We start from the raw sequence: 6486 nt of genomic DNA on the forward strand, positions 1-6486 counted from the left end.
GAGAGAAAAATACAAAGAGTACCGCAACTTTGCAAGGAAGGAAGGAGAAGAAGAAGCTTCGAGCCGTGCCTGCCATCTAAAGCCTTTTGGATTGCTGGAGTGTTTCTAGGTGTATTTTGTCCTTAGTTTTAGTCCAATGTTTGTTTTAATTTGGTTTTCAATTATGATGAACATGTGGAACTAATTTCTTTTTAGCTAGAGGTGAATTCAAAGCCATGAACATATATGTGATATGAATTGATTACATCCAGTTATTGTTTCATAAAACATGAATGTGATTTACTTATCTATTTGATTGATAACTTATTCTTGTATGTTGATTAAGGATGCATACTTAGTTTGCATGCATGAATTTGAGGCTAAAATATAAGGGAATTTCACCTAATTGTTATGAACTTATAGTTACAAGTAGTGGAGGTTGCTAGTCACGATCGCGTTAAGTAAATTCCTAGCAGGAGTATCATGCAGTTCATAGTTACGAATGCCTTGTCAATGCTTATGATTTTCATAGAACTTAATAATGTTTGATATGTATCTCTATCATGCAGTTCATATAGGAAACTTGATAAGAATAATTTGATTGCGTTGCTAAGTCCAATTCAATGAATTGAGGAAAATCTGATGGTTAATTTGTGCAGTTCACAGTTAACTTAGGACATTGTCATTCATGGTTTATTGGAATAATAATTGGAAATCGATTTGTATGCATATGTGTCATGTGTGGAGAAGGACCCTCTAGCTAGCCATTCACGCATTAAAACACCCAATTTCGTCCAAAGTTGTTTAGAGTCATTAAATATGTTTGCTTTTACTTTAAATTCGTCAAAAACCACTTCCCCCTTTATATTTCATGTCTTTTAGTTATAATCTGTTCAAACTGGTTTCTTTTTAGTGTTTTGAGTCAACATACGTTAGAATTCATCCATACACATTGTTTTGAGTCAATTTGTTTGTTTTGTGTAGTTTTGAGTAGTTTGAGTCAGTCTTGAGTCGTAAGAGTCTAGTTAAGTGTAATTGAGTCTAATTTGAGTAGATTAGCATCCCTCCTAATCTCCGGCCTAGAACGATCCCCACTTTCACATACTACAACTATCTAAAAAGGGTTTAATTTGTGTGTTAAGAAATATCACATCACAGACCACACCAGACCTCAAAGGGCTAAGCATTTTCCTACTTTATAAGTCTTGGGGCTTCCGTCCCACACACAAATCAAGGTGTTCTTCGAGCCCATGTGTTAGAAGTACGCTCATAAAGCCACTCATTTGATGCAATAGCTTTTGAAATACTTATGTTAATCTATATATTTAGTTTAATGGAAGAGCAATATTTTGTTGTTAATCACTACTTGATGTATTATGTGTTTAATCAATAATGGAATCCAAGGAATGTAATCAACGTGAGAGATAAGTAATCTAAACATGTTAGATCAATGAGAGCCTTCTCTTATATTCATTCCCAAACCTTGCTAGCCATAGGATTGTTAATTACGCATTGACAATCCGCTAAGGCTAGTATGTGTGATGTCAACTCAATTGAGTGTATGACTTGTCTCAAGTCAATAGTGTTAGACACTAAGACAAACACATAAGTTCTCAAAAAGTTGTTGAGTACACTGAACAATGATCAACAGAGAGTTCTAACAAATTTTTCATGTAAGAACTCATAAGTTGTAATTAAATAGTTTAATTGTGTGATTTAGTTGGCGATTACAATTAAATAGTTTATTTGATGCATTACGAATGTGACACATAAATTAAACCCTATTTGTGACAATTGTAGTAATGATGTAAGTAGGGATCGTTCTAACCGGTGATTAACTAGAGGTGCTAAACACTTTAAACTGACTCAAATAAATAAAACTAACCTTTAAAACACTTAACTTGCTTAAAAAAACTCAAAACAAGTTCACAAGACTCAAAATAAGCTAAAAACACTCAAAACTGCCTAAAAACACAAACTGGGCAGTTTTGAGCCTAAACACAAACTTGGACGAAAATTGGTTCTAACTTGACTCAAAACTCTTAAAAACACAATCTAAAACATAATTGAACCCATTAGACACTCTAAGACAATTGGGGATTTGGTTTTGGAAGAAAATCAAACAAACAAAACAATAATGTAAACTAGGCAGATTTGGACGAATTTGAAGGTGTTTGTGATTCCAAATACTTAAAAACACAAAATAAGACAGATTATAATGACTAAGACTTAACAAAATATGGGGGGATTGTGTTTGGACGAAATTAAATTAAATGGACAGATTGTAAAACAAATTGTGATGAATCAATGGATGATGGAATAGTTAAGGGGTTTTTCTCCATACATGAAATATATGCAACGTAAATCAATTTCCAGTTATCAATTCAATAAGTTATGAACCTCGACACTCCAAGTTAATTAGGTCCGCTTAAATTAACCTTCAGATTTCCCTAGAATCATTGAATTGGATGAATATGCATCGCAAACAAATTATTCCTAACAAGTTCTCTATATGAACAGCATGATAAAGACACAAGTTAGAATCATTACGTTCTTTGGAAATCATAAGCATCGACAAGGCATTTGTAACTATGAAAAGCATGATACTCTTGCCAGGAATCTACCTAACATGATCGTGACTAGCGACCTTCACTACTTGTGAATATAAATTCATAACGATTAGGTGAAACAAACTTATATCCTAGCACCAAATTCAAGCATGCAAATTAAGCGTGCACTCTCAATCAACATACAAGAATAAGTTCTAAATCAAACGGTTAAGCAAATTGTATTCACGACTTATGCAACGATAACTGGAAGTAATCAACTTATTTCACATATATAATCATGGTTTCGAATACACCCTTAGCCAAAATGAATTTAGCCAATCATACTCAAAGCAAAACAAAGATTACATGAATTAGACATTGAAATATAAGATAGAATACACCTAAAATTGTTCAACAACTCAGAATGAAGAGCCAAACAATTACGTGAAACTGTCTCATTTCTCTTGCTTGCGGCATATTGGATGGGATGATTTCTGGGCTGTTTTGATGATGTAGAATGGATTCTAGGGGGTGTAGAGGCACGACAAGGGGTCTAGGTTGGGTGTGGATAAGTGTTTGATGGTTGGAAGGTGGTGGAGAACTCAGCAAAGAGGGTGGAAGAAGGTGGAGCGGCAGGTTGTATTTCTGGGCAGCAGAATGGTGTTTTGGGATGAATGGATGTGTGTGGGAGTGAATGGACGAATTTCTGTAGTCAATGATACTCTAGGGTTTGGCCAAGGGCTGATTAAATGTGTTTTGGGAAGTTAAAAACATACCTAATTAAGTTATGATTCATATTTCCTAGTCTAAATAGAAAAGGTAAGTGAATAAAGTCCAAATAAACTCAAAAAAAGGGGATGCACGAATTTAAGCAAATAAGGAATGTCCTTGCCTTGCAAAGAATCAGGAATTAAACCCCTTGCACAACAAGGAAAGGGAATTTAAGGTAAGAAACGAAATTGGTGCAAAAGAAGGAAGGAAAAGTCAATTCCTTGCAAAAAATCAGAAATTAGGACTTTAGGGAAAGTTTTAGAACTAGGAAAGTGAATTAAACTAGGAAATAAGAATTTGAAATCAGGAAACACAAGGGGAGGTGCGGCATAAAGTTTAGGGAAAGGTAAGGCACAAAGCAAGAGGTATTAGAATAAGGGAAAGGTCCTAACACATATGAAAAATAGGGAAGTTTACACAAAGAAAGGGAAACAACCTTCCTTGCACGGCAAGGAAGGGAAAGTTGCAAAGAACCTTTGTTTGTTGTCCAAGGGTGCTCGGGAGCCATCTTAGTTGCTAAAACTTAGAGTGTTCTTGATTTAGGAAAGGTCAACCAAAATAGGAAACTTTGGCTTAACTTTCCTACTTCAAGTAGGAATCCTTGTGTGATTAGGAATCCTCGTCCAACTAGGAATCCTCATGTGAGTGGGAAACCTTCTTCAATTTGGAAACCTTCTCGTAATTGGAATCCTCGTCGTAGTAGGAATCCATGCGACATCAACTCTTCAATTTCATCCATTCCTTTTGCTCCAAGCATAAGCTATCCAATTTGTGCCCAAAAGTGCTCCAAAAGGCTCCAAAATGCATCCTTTCGCCAAATACGTCTTCTGAACCTGAAAACACACAAAAGAAGCTTGAAGAACTAAAATAACTAAGAATTAATAACATAAATGCACGAAAACAAGCAAACTAAGTCGCATAAATATGCTCCTATCAATTGTGCATAGTTAAGATTAATTAATCATATGAAGAAATTCTTATTGGGCTTTAAGTTAGCTTCGGGTTTTGTGGCCAAAATAAATTTTGGCCCATAAAGCCTATTATGCTAAAGTTGTATGACAACTTAAACAAAATGACAATTAGCCCAATGACTAGAGGGAGGCTATTTATGCAAGGAGGGAAGGCTAAATCTCAAGTTTGCCACTCATTTGTGGGTGAGTATAAAAGTGAAGTTAAAGCTTTAACCTCATTCGGATTTTTTTTAAGACAAATAATGAAACATTTTCTCTCTTTTCTTTCTAAGGAGGCTAGCCGCTTAGAGGAAGTATAGCTAGAAATCTTTCTTCTTCCAACTGATTCCATGTCCTTTTCACATCTCACCTTGGTGTGGAAACTTAGTGACTTTCAACCTTCGAAGCTTTGGAGATCATTTTCACCAAATCCTCATAAAGCAATGAGGAAAGAGGCAAGGAGGAAGGAAACATCCAATGACATAGGAGTGAACTTGAAGGTCATCCATTTGCATGATAACTTTGTAAATAGAAGGATGGGCTTCAAGGGTGTGAAAGTTCATATCCTTCTATTTAACTTTGTAAACAATCTTGGTTCACCATTCACTAGGCTTTGAATTTCAAGGGACTTAGAATAGTTTTTGAGTTCTTGCATGCTTTAATAGTTATTTTGTATGCTTGTATACTCAAATGCTCTTAGTAAGTCAAAGTTTTCATTCACCATGATATCTCACCGCTGCCACTGTTTTTTCCCGGCCTAAGGAGGCGGGGGTTAACTTTTCAAAGTCTTATTTAGGTGTCTCGCACTCTAGCGCCACTATATACCAGAGTCTTCCTAGAGACTTCCAATATCTACCTGTGGGGATTCGTCTCCATCACGCTAGCTGAACATAGCGATCTGCCTAGTATGGCCTGAAAACTCACCTCCCAGCTACCTGGGAGGATAGTCTCTCCTATAAATAGCCAAGTCTAATACAAAAATTGGTTATCACCACTAAGACCCTAAGGCATGCTCTAGTTTTTCTGTATGATCCAATCGAAGCTTTGCATTCTCTATGGTTTAGTTTCTCTTACTTTTTGTATTAGACTAAATAACCAAGTCTAATACAAAAGTAAAGAAGAGCTTATGCTCTTTTACACCACATTTGATCAAATCAAATTACAACCAAATCTAATCTACACATATTCATGGTTCAAACAAATTTGAGAGACAGCCAATCACATAGCTCAATTATCATAGGCGTAGGTTCATAATCACTCTTTCTTTAATTAATCAAACACTTTAACTAATTAAACTACATTGCAATAATGTCATTTGGTTTTTGTATCCATATAATTTATTTAAATGGAGCTAAATGAAATGAAAATCTAATTCTCATTCAAAGAGGAAAAGCTATTTTTTCCTCTAGCTAATTTGGGCCAAAATGCAAAATACAAACTTTTGCGGGCACTTTGTAGAAACGCAAGAGTTCATGACTTCATGTAATTACAACTAAAACCCAAAACTTTCAATAATTTAAAAAACTTCATTAAAGGAACGAAACAATTTGTCCTTTAGTGAATTTGAGCCTGTATGCAAAAACATAAACTTTTGGGTCAAAGTGAAAATACACAAAAGTATCAAAACTTTATGTAATTGCAAAAAAGCCCCCAAAACACCCCACTTGTTGGAGTGGCCAAATTTTGAAGAGAGTGTATGTCAAAAATTCAAAAAATTTCAAAGCGTGAGGAAAGTGTGACAAGTGTAAAAGTACTAATCTAAACACACGAACCAAGACAAACAAAGACTAAACAAAACTCAAAGTAATTTTGCGTCAAAACTTCCCAACCTTTTGTTCTTGCTGTGAAAATGAAGAACACAACAACAACAATGAAAAACATTCATGAAAACCCATAAAAGCTTCCTGCAAAATTTTCACCCACAGACACCCAAAACTATCTTAAACAAAAGGGGATTAACTTATTAACATACTAGGGTACTTAGGTTCCTAATGTCACTTAAAAACTCTTTTAACAAGACAAACATGAACCCAAAAATCCACCCATGGATTTGGTTGAATTTCCCCAAACCAAATGCTCCAACTTTTAGTTCCAAAACTTATGCCTATTTGAACTACATCCACAACTTTTGAGATGACAAATTTTCATGCAAAATTTACATTCAAAGAGACAAGAATAAAGCTTGTAACTATTACAACATTCAAATCTTAAGCTATGAATAACAAAACCCAAATGGG

Source organism: Pyrus communis, chromosome 12 (genome assembly GCF_041283825.1).
Source record: "Pyrus communis isolate YQ-2024b chromosome 12, ASM4128382v1, whole genome shotgun sequence".
NCBI classification, from domain to species: Eukaryota; Viridiplantae; Streptophyta; class Magnoliopsida; order Rosales; family Rosaceae; genus Pyrus; species Pyrus communis.